The sequence below is a fragment of the Dromaius novaehollandiae genome, unplaced genomic scaffold, assembly GCF_036370855.1.
Source record: "Dromaius novaehollandiae isolate bDroNov1 unplaced genomic scaffold, bDroNov1.hap1 HAP1_SCAFFOLD_42, whole genome shotgun sequence".
Taxonomy (NCBI): domain Eukaryota; kingdom Metazoa; phylum Chordata; class Aves; order Casuariiformes; family Dromaiidae; genus Dromaius; species Dromaius novaehollandiae.
This window is the reverse complement of record NW_026991361.1, coordinates 801,235-814,625: the sequence shown is the minus strand read 5'-3', so window position 1 is coordinate 814,625 and position 13,391 is coordinate 801,235. Positions and strand designations below refer to the sequence as shown.

General features: G+C 53.8%; 1 pseudogene; it reads left to right on the top strand.

Annotated features, from left to right (window-relative positions):
* The first annotated feature begins 11,829 nt into the window (after positions 1–11,829).
* On the top strand, positions 11,830–12,732 carry LOC112996398 (olfactory receptor 14C36-like; annotated as a pseudogene).
* The last annotated feature ends 659 nt before the right edge of the window (positions 12,733–13,391 follow it).

Below are 13,391 nucleotides of genomic sequence, written 5' to 3'. Positions count from 1 at the left end.
AGCTAAATTTGCTGAAGCCTTAGGCCGCACTTAGATAAAATAATGAACTTTTACTTAGTCCAGGAAGAAAAGGGCCTCAGAGCTGGTTCAAGCTAGGAAGATAAGGGAGTTACAAGCAGTCTGCATTCCTGTGTCTCACTCCGAAAGGGAGGATGTCCAGGCTTTGAAATAAGATCAGTGCAGGGCATTAGGACCTTGAGGGACAAAGCCTTAGCTCACTGCTGGGGCAGTGTTAATTGTTATGATTTAGAATCACCTCCACCTCCTCAGGACCTTGAGAGAAAACAGTAAGATCCAACGAAAATAAAGGTACAACCGTCAGCAGAAACCACAACAGTAAAGATAAGGAAGAAAAACAGCCTGCCTAGGAACAACCATGAGAGCCAATAAGGAGCAGGAGACCCCAGACATAAAAATTACTGTTGGTCTGAACTACCGCGTGAGGGGTGGGAAACTTAATTTGAAAAAGCTGTAATTGTCCAGGGATTTCTTTGTTCGGGTTCCCTCTTCGGAGGCACCCAGCTTGAGCTGTAATTACTGCACACGCATCATTAATATTTAATTTGTTTTGATTTGGCTCTGAACTTTTCTGCGGGAAGCTAGGGTCAGGCCCTGTTATGGTTGCTAACAAGCCTAATTTCCATAACAGTCAGTAAAATCCCAGAGACTCAGGGAAGCATCAAGACCGTCAGAAAGTGCAAGCCTGAACCTCAGCTGACAGAAACCACCAAACTGCGAGCATCCCTGGGTCGCACCAGGATGCTCCAAGGAGGGAACACGGTCACCAACAGGCCTCACCCAGGTCTCCCAGAAGGACACTGATGGCAGGCTGGGCTCTGGGAGCAGAGCACTGCTCTCGCCAGCCACCTCCTCCCATGCTGAGCAGCAAAACACTGGGGCCACCACCCAGCTCCACCACAGGACACCCGACACCGTGGCACGCCGCTACCCCCGCACCTCACAGAGGGTTGGCAGCCAACACGCGCCTCTGCATCAGCGACACACAGGGCACCCCGAAGGGCCACGAAACACAGAAAGCCCAACTCTCCATCTGTTCAGTTCCCTTCTAGTCCTCCAAGGCCTTGCAACAGGCACTGCTTCTGAACAGCCACTCACAGCCCAGGGCCTGCTCACTTCCCACCTCCAGGAAGCAGAGGAAAAGTGCTCTCACAGGGGATCATCAGGCAGCTCTTGCCTCTCACTTGTGCCTCACCTCCTCTGAAAGCCTCTCTCAGAGCCACTCGGAAATGCAGTTTTCAGAACAAGAGAGACCCCTGGGAAGGGCCCCTCGTGAGGACACCAGCAGCCTGCTCACACTTTGCCACCTGCAGCTCCCAAACGCAGCTCTGAGCGGCTCCTGGGGGCTGCGGTGGCAGCAGCTGCTCAGGGAAACCCTTGAAAATGGGTCTCAGGCCCAGGGCAGGGGCAAAGCTTCCTGCCCCCAAACCCCCCCAGCCGCCCCGGCCCAGCTGCTCAGGGGCAGCCGGCATGTCTGGCTTGCAGGGCAGCTCCCCCGGGGCCAGGGCACTTTGTCCCGTGCTCCCGGCCCCACCAGCCCCTGCTGCAGCTCCGGGAGGAAAGCAGCCCTGGGGCAGCACCGCTGCCCCTGCCCCGGCCAGAGGGAACCCGCCGCCATCGGGACGCGCCCGCAGCCCCGCCAGCCCCGCTCCCACCCGCTCTCCCCGCCCCCTCGCTCCCGCTTTGATCCCGCCCCACTTCCAGGGCTGGGTTGTTCCCCATGCTGCATTCCGATTGGCTGACAGAGCCGCCAGTCAATCCATCCCCGCCCTCTCCCTCACACCAGCCAATAGAAGGCAGCACTGGGGTGTTGCTAGGGTAACGTTGCAGCCTGCTGCCCTGGTGGCCAGCTCTGCCCCTACCCTCCCCCCACCCACCCCAGGCGGTGAGGCGCCATGTTGTGGGCGGCAGCGCGGGGCATGGCGGGGCGCGGCGGGGCCTGGGGGCAGCCCGGCCCCATGTGCCCGGGCAGTGCGGGGCCCTCGGGCCCGGCTGCTGCCATGCAGGGGCTGGGCTCTGCCGCAGGGGCCCTGTGGGACTCCTGGCTGCCCTGCACCCGGGGGCCGTGCCGGGTGCGGGGAAGCAGCCCCGGGGCCGGTGCTGGTGTCAGCCCCAGCGCCAGCGCGGGGGCCCTGGGCATGGCCAGGGTGCCAGAGCCCACGGGCAGCGTCCTGCTCCCTCCAGGGCAGGGCCAGGCTGGGCAGGGCCCTCTGGCCCCTGGGGCCCCTGCCCCCGGCCCCTGCTGCTCCAGGGCTTGGCAGCCCTCGCGCTTTGCCTGGCCAGGCTGGGCCGCGGCCAGGCAGGGGCTGCTCTCTGCGGCGCCGGGCTGGGCCCCAGCACATCACTCCACAGGGGCTTGTGGGGTGGCGATGGCACCCCCACCTGTTTCCAAGCTGCTCCCCCAAACAGGCTGTCTTTTGGGTGCAGAGGTTTGACTCCATTTTGCAGGAGGACAGGGGCTGTGGCCATCGGAGGACAACATCTCTGAGCCCAAAACATGCTCTGCCAAGTTAGAAGCGTAAAGGTATGCACAGGGAAGGAACAGAGGTTCTCTGAAACAAGTAGACCACTAGGATTTATTGCAAGGTGAAGGATCCATTTCCAGCAAGGGCATTTCCAGCAGGCTCTTGAGAGCCACACAGAACTGCAGGATACCCCAGGCTCTGGGATGCAGCACCCCTTTCCTCTCAGAGCCAGATCCCAAAGGGGGACCCACTCCCAGGGAAGCCTGGCCATGGATTGCCCCCTCCCTCACAGGATCCTTGGGGCGTAGGGCCAAGCCCCAGGACCCAGGAGTCCTGGCTGCCACATTGTCCCCCCAGCCAGTCAGGGCTCTACAACAAGGCTCTCGTGGCAGCCCCCACCCTCTCCAGCCACCCCCACAGCCCAGGATCCACAGCCCTTTTTGCAGTTCACAGTCTCTTTGTGACCCCTCGGGAAGGAGCTCCCAAAGCCCTTACCCTAGGTGGAGAGCCGCAGGAGCGCTGGGAACAAGGAACTGTTGTCTGGGCTGATGATGTTGGTCCAGCAGTCCTCCATCTTGCTTGTCCCCTTGCCCTTGGCTCACCTCTCCAGACGAGGAGGAAGGACGCTCTTCCCGTCCCATCACCCAAAACTCCTCTCCAACATGCTCCTGCTCCTCTGCCTGTCAGTGAGGGGACCCAGCACGGCTCCCGTCCCCTCTCCTTGTCCCGCAGTGGCTCCAAAGGGCAGCGGTGGGGAGTGCACAAGTGGTGCCCAGCAGCTCCTGGGCCTCGCAGGGAAGTGAGGGCACTGCTGTGGCCCCAGGGAGACCTCCCTGTGATGCAGCACATCCCACTGTGACCTCAGCTCGTGTCATCTGGGGACTCAGGAGGCCACTGCCATGGAGATGGCACAGCCAGGGAGAGAGCAGAGAGATTTCCCCTCACGTCCTGGAAAGCAGTCACCTCCCTTCACCCCTGTTATGTTCCAGAACTTGCTGATAAACCCTTCAGGAATGTCTCCAGATGGTGCCAAAGGCTGTGAAATATCTAAAATGGGTCACTAGAGATGTCACTTCTGCACCCCCACACTAACAGGTCTCAGCCCTGGGCAGACCTGTACATGAAGCTGGGGCTTCAGGGCTGGTTTAAGGTTTGGCATTTTTGAAGGCCAAGATCAAAGTCACATGAGATCAAGCAGCACAAAGCATAGCCACAGGCTGAGATGCTTCAGTGAGCCTCAAAACTGGTTTCTGCTGTGGGTCGTTTTTTTTTTTGTCACAGCAGGATGTAAGACAATCTGGGACAGGACAGAGCCTTCCTCCTTTAGGCACTAAAGCAGGCTCTTTGTTTTTAAAAGTCCTCAGCAAGGTTGCTCCATCTGCAGTGCTCAAGATGAAGATAATACACCAGAGAAGAGCAAATGTGCCCTTAACACCCATCATCTGGAGGGCCAGCCCAGGTAGCAAATCTGGGGAAGTTTTCCCATTTCCCATGCATTTTGGCCAGCTTTCCTTCTGGCCGAGCCTTCCCTGAGCCTAGGGAAAGTCATTTCCCCTGCCTGGGCCTCAGCTGGGCCTTGGGCTTTTCAGAGTCCCCTCGAAGCAGTGCTTCTTGCCTGGGGGTTGCTAAAGCCTCTGGCACCCAGGACATACCCAGCCACCACCCAAGCTCTCCTGGGGAGCTTTACAGCTCTGGCACCCTGGATCTCCCACGTTTTTGACCCTGGGCTTCTCAGGACATGCCCACACACCACAGTGCTGCTGTCCAAGCTCTGGTGCAGAGCCTGGAAGGCAGTGCAATGCCTCAGGACCTGCATTTGGGCTCATTCAGAAGTTTGTGAGGTGATCAGCTGCAGCTGCTGAAGCTTGAGAACGTCCCTACAACCAGCCTTCTGGTTCTTCCTAGTCTCTGCACAGTCCTGGGGTGACTCTTGCAGAAGGGAGTCTCCATCCCCCTTGAATACTGTCAGAGATGGGGCTTTCCAAGTCACTGCCAAAGGAAGGACTCGTTTACTTCTTTGGGTTGCTTATCCAGCCTGTGGCACCCCTCTGTGACGCTGTGATCCCAGCTCTGCACCCTGAGGTCTCTGCCCTTTCTCTGCCCTGTCTCCCGGGTGTAACCAAACTAATGGCCAATGCACTACGGGCATGGGAGGTGTTGCTTTAGAGAGCTCACTTGAATCTGTGACATGCTGTGGAGCTGAAAGCCTGATGGAAGCTAGTCTGGGACGTGGCCATGCCCCCACACCCCCTCCTGCTCCTGGTCCGAGGCCCCAGGGAGGTCTCTGGGGAGAGCAGTGGGTTTGGGTGGGATGGGTTTCCCTCGACATCCCTGAATACTGAATGAGTTGTTCTGAGTGTCCAGGAAGATCTCTCTTCTCTAGGGACTTGCCTCAAGGCTTTTCCAGACTTTTGTACAGAAACACAAGCTGATCCAAAATGCCCAAGAGCAGCACAGGCCCCGGCATGGTGCAGGACCCCCAGGAGCTGTATGGCTCTCTCTTCTGTTTCCTCATGTCCTCATTACATTAACAATTTCTAACATCCCCTTTACAGCATGCTGTCTGGACACTGTAACATTGCAACTGCAACTCCTTCCATTACTCTTTGTTCATTCCTGTACCATGCTGCTGATTTGCACTTTGGGGAGTTTAAAGCTTGCTCCGTCTTTCAGCAGTTTGTTCCTCTGGGCAAGTCCTTCATTCTGTTTCTCTCTAGCATTTCCTATCTGCCCAAAAGATTCCTAGTCAGGCTATCCCTTGTGGACCTCATTGGAGGCAGCTTGGACTTAGCATGCAGTAGAGCAGTGTAATTGTTTTTAGGAAACTGTATCATGCCTTTTTTTTTTCTTCTTTTTTTTTGCAATTAAGAAAAATTCCTCTGTGTCTATTTGCAGCTAGTTCTCTAAGGCGAGCGGGTGGGAACTGGGGCATATGAGCTTCAACATTCAGTTGCAGACTTCAGTGGAAAAAGGCTTGACTTTAACAGGAGTGATGCAAGTCCCAGGTGGCTGATGAGAGCAATGGCCGGGGTGGGGAGATGAGGAGGAAGAATATCCATGCAGTGTCTGACCTCTGGGACACTGCTTTTCCTACATGTCCACGCTTCTTTAGGAGACACTCTGGATCTATATCATTTGGAGAATGTTGCTGTCACTTATTGTGAAAGCTGAATATGAATACTAATCATAAACACCTTAAAAAGCAGAAATACCTTTACACTATGTTCTAACTGAAGTCACCATCTTTCCGCTATACTGCTGAAACCAATTAGCTGTACATTACTTGAAGAAAATTATAGAGAGAGACGTGGTTCATCAGGCTTTTTTGCATTTTAGTGAGCCCCATGGTGCATTTGGTGCTGAGTCCATGAACCTCAGCTATTGCGAGGAGATTGAGCAAAATGTTCGAGTCAGAGTCAGAAGCAAATCCCAAACCTTTGCAGAGCGTTAATAGATGCCACTGAGGGCCATTACCAGCAAAGACTCACTGGGGGCTGATTAGAGCAGAAAATTGTAACCACTGGTTACAGGTAGGCAAAGGCAATGTGCAGGTGGCTCTGATACCATGTTAACCCTTGACGTGTTTTTCAAGCAAAACGTCCAAGCATGGACAGTGAGACCCTGGGAAGGGAGATCCTTTCCCCCACGTGTTTTCCATGGCTCTTCCTGGGGGCAGTGTTCAGGTCGGGGTGTGCAATGCTGAATGCAGGAGAATGACATAAGGCCTCCTGGGCTCCCCAGGGGACAAGAGGACAGTGAAGCCCTGGTGTCTCCTCATAGGCCTCGGTGGCAGAGACAACAACCATTGGGGACAAAGACATCAGGTCTGTCAGAGGCTTTCAGCCTGTTTCAGGCAGTTGGCCTTCCTTGCTGCCTGGGCACACTGCTGTCTAACTAACTTGCGTACTAACTTGTATGCAAGTATAGTGTGGGAGAAAGTGTCAAAAGCCTTCCTAAACTTGAGTTAACTGACATTCACTGTTTTCCATTCATCCACAAACACAGTGCTTTTAACACAGAAGACCATCAGGTTGGTAAGGCATCATTTCCCCTCAGTAAATCTATGCTGACTGTTCCCAGTCACCTTCTTCTCCTTTGTTTACCTAGAAATGGGATTGGAGAAGACTCGGTCCATGACACTCTCCTGACCAAAGTGAGGCTGAACGGCCTGTAGTTCCCCAGGTTGTCCCTGTGGCCTTTTTTGAAGATGGATGCAACATTTGCCTTTCTCCAGTCATTGGGACCTCCCTGAGTCTCCACAGCTTTCCAAGATGATAGAGAGAGGCCTTGCTAGATAGCAGCCAGTTCTCTCAGCATCCTTAGCTGCAGCCCGTCCAGTCCCATAGACTTGTGTTCTTGCAAATAATTCCTGACTCAACCCTCAGGCACTGCTGGTTGTTTTTCTCCTTGGAAGTCCTGACTCTAAGCACAATGGCCTGGGAGACCTTGGTGGAGACTGAAGCAAAGGCATTGAGTTCCCCAGACGTATCTGCATCTGCTGATACCAGATTCCCTGCCCCATTCAGCCATGGGCTCACATTTTCCTTGTTTATGCTTTTACTGTTTCTGAAGGAATAGCAGATCATCTTTGTGCCTTTGACATCCCTTGAAAGCATCAATCCTAGAGGAGCTATGGCTTTCCTAACGACTTCTGCACTTCCCTGGACAATATTTTAAAATCCCCCCTTTGCAGGCTCTCCCTGCTGCCCATTCCTGTGTGCTGCCTTTATGTACTGTTGTTCAGTTGTGCATTTAGCCAGCCTGTCTCCTGAGATGTCTACTTGTTCTCCTGGGTAGGGGCCATTCTTGAGCTTGGAGGATGCTGCCTTAAAGACCTGCCAGCTTTCCTGAGCTCCTTTGCCCTTCAGAGCTGCCTCCCAAGGGATTCCTCAACCAGTCTCCCCAGTAGGCCCAGGTCTGCTCCTCTGACATCCAGAGTCTGGACTCTGCTACTACTCTTCCTCACTCCCCACAGGAGCAGGAGCTCCACTACCTCATGGCGCCTGCAGGCAAGGCTGACACTGATTATCACATCCCTGGTCAGCTCTTCCTTGTTTGCAGGTTCCAGGTCCAGGAGAGTGTCACCCTTGATCACCTGCCTGGCTTAGCTGTGCTGGAAAGTTGTCCTCCACACCCTCCAGAATCCTCCTGTACTCTTTCTACCCTGCTGCATTGCCCTCCCAATGAATGACAGGGAGATTAAAGTCTCCCCATAGGAACCGGGACTGCCTCAGGTTGCCTAATGTTGCTTCTGTAGTTCTGCAACAGCTTGTGCATCTCCCCTTCCTCTTGTTTTGTGGCCCAGGCTTTGTGCATTTGTCTATATTTGGGTTGCAGAACCTCAGCTGTGGCACCAGGGCTGAGCACAGCGTTGTTGCTGTGAAACCCAGAGCCAAGGACACCATGTATGCAAAGGCCCCACTTCAGCACAGAGACCTGCTGGTGTAGATAGCAGACAGCAATGTAATGATGATATGAGACACCCACTAAGGGAGCAAACCCTGCAGTAGCCAAGGCCAGAGAGAAACAGAGCTGGGCCATGCAGCCCTGGCAGGAGAGGTGTTTGGTGCCTGAGCTGAGCCTGTAGCATCTGTGCCCAAGGTGACTTTGCAGCACCTTGGGGCCTCTGATGGAGGTGACTGGATGTCCAGGAACAACAAGGTGCCACAGGGAAAGTGCCTGGGCCTGAACAGCCTGCGATCCAGGCATGCTGCAGCTGAATCATTAGCACAGTCCCTGCTCATATCACTGGGAATCAGAGAAGGTTTAGGGAGAGGAAAACGAGCAGGGTTTGAGAGTCTAGGCATATGTGTGGAGACCTTGGTGTGATACATCTTCCATCTTTGCAGCATGCTCGGATGTAGATGGCATGGACTTTGCCTAAAGGCAGTGGTGGGGATCCATTGTCTGGGAACAGGTAGGAAACCCGAGATGCCCTGGGGCACTTGCCCAGCAAACACTCCAAAAGGGCATGGGCTTCCTTTAGATGCCATGCTGCACCTGCTAGAAGCATGGTGGTTCTGCTGGATACCCCATGCCTTTGACAGCCCTGCAGGCCTCTTGTCATTGCATTAAATCAAGTGCCTGCCCTGGATTACATTTGCAATGTTTGGAATCTGCATATATTTCAGCTTCAGAGGGAGGGGAGCTCTTGCAGTAGTAGACATCAAGTGTCATTTCAGATGGCCAAGGAGATTCTCCACCTGGCCCCTAGCTGATGCTCCACAAGGATGCAGGTCTCCGAGTTGCTCCATCAGAGCAAAGGACACTGGCACATGTGTTGGGCCACCTCTGGCACCTCAAATGTCCAAAAGTATGTGTGTGTGTAAACAACTCATGCTCACCCTTCATCTCCATTGATCACAGTGGGAGCTTGGACAAGGAGATTGCCTGCAGACACCCATTTTATGCACCCCCAAAACTTGGGCAAGGGGAATCCCACCTCCTACGAGTTTGTGGAGTGCACGGGAGGCTGAATGCCACTCCATCCCAAGGGGCTTCTCAATGGGCATTAGATGTATTCTTCCTCTAAATCAGTCCCTGAAGCACGAGTCAAGGAACTGGCTTCTTGTCTTTTGCAGGTGTCCTGTCTTCTTACGAGATGGGAGCAGGGCCTTCTAGAGTGAGACATTTCCACCTCTCTCAGATAACCATCCTCTGGTGAGAGCAACTGCAATCCTGAAATCAGTCTTTCTCCTCTAGGGAGGGACCATCAGTGATTATTTTGGGCTACTTCAGTGGACATTTCCCTTGGGTGACCCTGCTGCCTTTCAGGAACTGTCAGCCCTGGAGCCTCAGGAAAATCTCGAGGATGCACAGGGCACAGAGAAAGTCACATCTTCAGCTGGGCCTCTGCTCCTGAGCTGGGCCTGGCTCCTGGGACTGCAGGAGCCCATGGCAACCTGGCAGGCGCTGCAGAGAGACAGCTCTGTCCAGGAGCAGCTCCTCTTAAAGGAGCAGCAAGACTCAGGGTGCTGCCTGCAGGCGCCAGGATGAGATGAGTGACTCAGAAGTTAAAGACAGTCAGGAAGAGGAGGATGGCTGAGAGCTCACTGTGAGCAGAAATCTTCACTGCCCTTGACACAGTAAGTCTCTGGCTGCAGGCAACGCTGCTGTGTTTCCTGGAGGGCTCTTCTGCAGCTGGCACCTTCCACAGCTGATAGGGTCTGTCCGGGCGGCTCTGCCAGCGTCTCCTGTTTGGAGCAGGTGGTGCTTTAGAGCAGAGATTCCCAGCCACACCATCAGATTGACAGGGCATCACAGCTACATTCTCCAGGGGGTGATGCAGGGGTGTGAAACCAGGGAGTGCACCCAGGTCTGCCCAATGCTGCGTTTCAGAGCAGCGTCCCTGCACCCCAGGGTGCTGTGTGCCCGGGGCAGTGACTCTGCTGCTTGTGAGGGTCAGCACTCAGCCTGCCCAGGGAACTCCCCATGATGGTGCTGCAGGGAGAAGCTGTGGGTGGAAGGAGCGACCCCCATCAGGGCAGGTTTGTTCTCCTGTTGAGGGGGTGCTGCATGGCTCAGGGCTGCTCTCAGCTCCAGCTCACCCCCAGGACATTTTCTGAAGGGGACTTTTCCAGAGGAAGGTATATGCTGGTCAAACCTGCAAAGTTCAGAGCTTTCTGAGTCTGTGCTTAATCTCCCCATCTTTTGACACGGCTGGAATGGAAACAAGAGTTGTTCAGTTTAGACAAGAAACTGCGACTCCTGAACTGTTACACGGAGAGATCAAAAGGTCTGCAAGGAACCTCAGCAAATCCCTCCAGCCACCCCTCTGCCTATGAGCAGCACCACCCAAACACTTTTGCCCCTCAGGATTCTCTAGTAATGGAAAAAGCCAAGGATTTCTATCCCTTCAATAGATGTGCCCCGTGTGTGGTGAGTAAGCCCCTCTGCTACAGCCCTTCTTTTGGAGAATGGGTTGTGAAGAGGTTGCAGACCCCTTCCCCATTATGAGTAGGCTTAATCGGAGAGAGGATGTGGACATAGAGCTTGTCTGTACCCCCTGCCCTGCAACCCCTATTGTGGCTGCAGATGTGGTGCAGGTGGTAAACTGATGTGAGGATAGGATCTATCTTAGTGGAACAGGGACCTCTGCAATGGGTCCTGTAACCCCTGCCATCATGTGCCTGTTTTCCTCCCTTGCACCGAGTGGGAGCTGGTGGTGACTGACTTGGATACAGACACCTCTGTTCAGAAGGGTGAGATAGGAGAGACGAATTCCTCCCAGGGTTCTTCTCTTCCAGAGGCTGATGGGCTGGATGCTAATGTCATCTCTCCCTGCAGGACATGGAGAGTATTCCCATGGGGTCACTGTATGAAATCCCCCTCACTCAGCTCAGGGCATCCATCCCCAGAAACTGCCCCCACCCCACCCCCAAATATGTGTTGCTGTTTGCTCTCTCCATGTCCCCAGTGTGGCAGAGCACATGGTGAGAGCTAAGGGACTGAAGTTACAGATGAGTTTCAGATAGGAAAAAATCAGTTTTGTTCTGGAGTCATACTTGTGGTTGGGCTGGGTGCCAGGGCTACGCTTGTGTGCACACCCTGAGCACTTCTGTCATCAGCTCCTTGCCTGCCCTGAGAATTTCTTGGCCAGTCATCTGCACAGATGAGAGAATAGGTTGTCATGAGACAACGGACCACCTTGAAAGTAGGTGCTTGACTGGACCTAGGCAGTTAAGGATTTGACTGAGAGTTATGGCAGCCGTGCAGGTGGGAATTTCTGAAGGTTCTAGAAATTCTCCAGTGGCAAATCCTGCTGTGTCTAGTCCATTTTGTATGCTGAAATGTGTTGATAAACATCCTGGGTGGAGTGTCCCGAAGTGTCCTTGCTGCAAAAGTGGTCAGATTGTGCATAGCTAAGACATTTGTAAAGAGTCAAATACAAAGTGTTCCTGCAGTAATTGTCACATACTATGAGGTTAAGGTGTATCAAGAGCAAGGAATTATGCATGTGCTGGGTGGTCACGTGGGTCCCCAGCCAACTGGATTAGAACTGAGCCAAACAGGGGTTCAGGAGTCTCACCTAATCCTGCTGACAGCACTGCAAGGACACTTTGTCACTGCACAATGACTGACCATCCCGTTTTGGTTCTGAGTGTCTGTGTAACAAGCAGGGCTGACTCCTCTGGAGCCCATGGGCAGAGAGACCTGTTCCCCATGGCAGACTCAGAATGCACAGACTAGAGCAGAAGTAGAGGAGGTGAAGGAAGACCTTCCTGGTAAGGAGAAAGGACATGTGGGGAGTTGCTCTGAGAAATGCTGTGGGTTTTGTTCAAAGTCAGTCCTAACTGGTCAATATCTTTTCCTCCCTGGACAGTCCTCCAAAGCCCAAAGGAAGCAAATGTCCAACAGCAGCTCCCTGAATGAGTTTCTCCTCCTGGCGTTTGCTGACACATGGGAGCTGCAGCTCTTGCACTTCTCGCTCTTCCTGAGCATTTACCTGGCTGCTCTCCTTAGCAACGGCCTCATCATCACAGCGGTAGCCTGCGACCACCGCCTCCACACCCCCATGTACTTCTTCCTCCTCAACCTCTCCCTCCTCGACCTTGGTACCATCTCCACCACTGTCCCCAAATCCATGGCCAATTCCCTGTGGGACACCAGGGCCATTTCCTATGCAGGATGTGCTGCCTAACTCTTTTGGTTTCTCTTCTTAATTTCAGCAGAGTATTTCCTTCTTACTGTCATGGCCTATGATCGCTTTATTGCCATCTGCAAACCCCTGCACTACAGGACCCTAATGGGCACCAGAGCTTGTGTCAAAATGGCAGCAGCTGCCTGGGCCAGTGGTTTTCTCTATGCTGTGCTGCACACTGCTAACACATTTTCAATACCACTCTGCCAAGGCAATGTCGTGGGCCAGTTCTTCTGTCAAGTTGCCCAGCTCCTCAGGCTCTCCTGCTCAGACGCCTACCTCAGGGAAGTTGGGGTTATTGTGGTAAGTCTTTGTTTAGCTTTGGGGTGTTTTGTTTTCATTGTGGTGTCCTACGTGCAGATCTTCACAGTCGTGCTGAGGATCCCCTCTGAGCAGGGCCGGCACAAAGCCTTTTCCATGTGCCTCCCTCACCTGGCGGTGGTCTCCCTGTTTGCCAGCACTGTAGCCGTTGCCTACTTGAAGCCCCCCTCCATCTCCTCCCCAGCTGTGGATCTGGTGGTGGCTGTTCTGTACTCGGTGGTGCCTCCAGCAGTGAACCCCCTCATCTACAGCATGAGGAACAAGGAGCTCAAGGAGGCACTGAAGAAACTGATTCAACTGGTACCAGTTCAGCAGCTATAAGCTGCCCATCCCTCTTGGGGATGTAAGTGACTTGAATTTATCTCAGACAACTCTTGTGATAATCATGCCTGTACAGAAGTATTTAAATCATCCCACTTCTCCAGGGGCACAAATCCTGTCTGTCTGACCCAGAGGCCTTCTGTGAATGTGTCTGTCACTGTGTCAGAGCTGGCCTGGTTCTAATAAAAGGCTGTTTCCTCAGTGCTGTGCTTGAAAGTTGGTTTCTTCTTCCAAAGCTGGAACCAATAATTCACTCAAGGGCTTTCACCATGAAAGGACCTGTTGCTTTCTGGGGGTTCTTCATGGGCTCAAGGTGATGAGCTCATGGGGTGCTGTGTTAGGGAATGAGGATTGGTTTCAGCTCTCACTTGTGGGTGCCCAGTGCTCCTGGAGATGATCAATGGTCAAGTGCTATCTGCCTGGGACTGTCTCCCTATGACAGGGCTGGTGACAAATGCCCACAGTGGGGACCCCGCAAGCAGAGGGACGGGAGCCTGGAGAGTGGTTCATGTCACCTTCAATGGGCTGCATCTAAGGACACACCTGGACACAGCCTGAGCCATTTGAGATGTCCTGTGATTGCTCAGAGCATCATCCACACCACAGACCCCTTGGTAGGGGGGTTG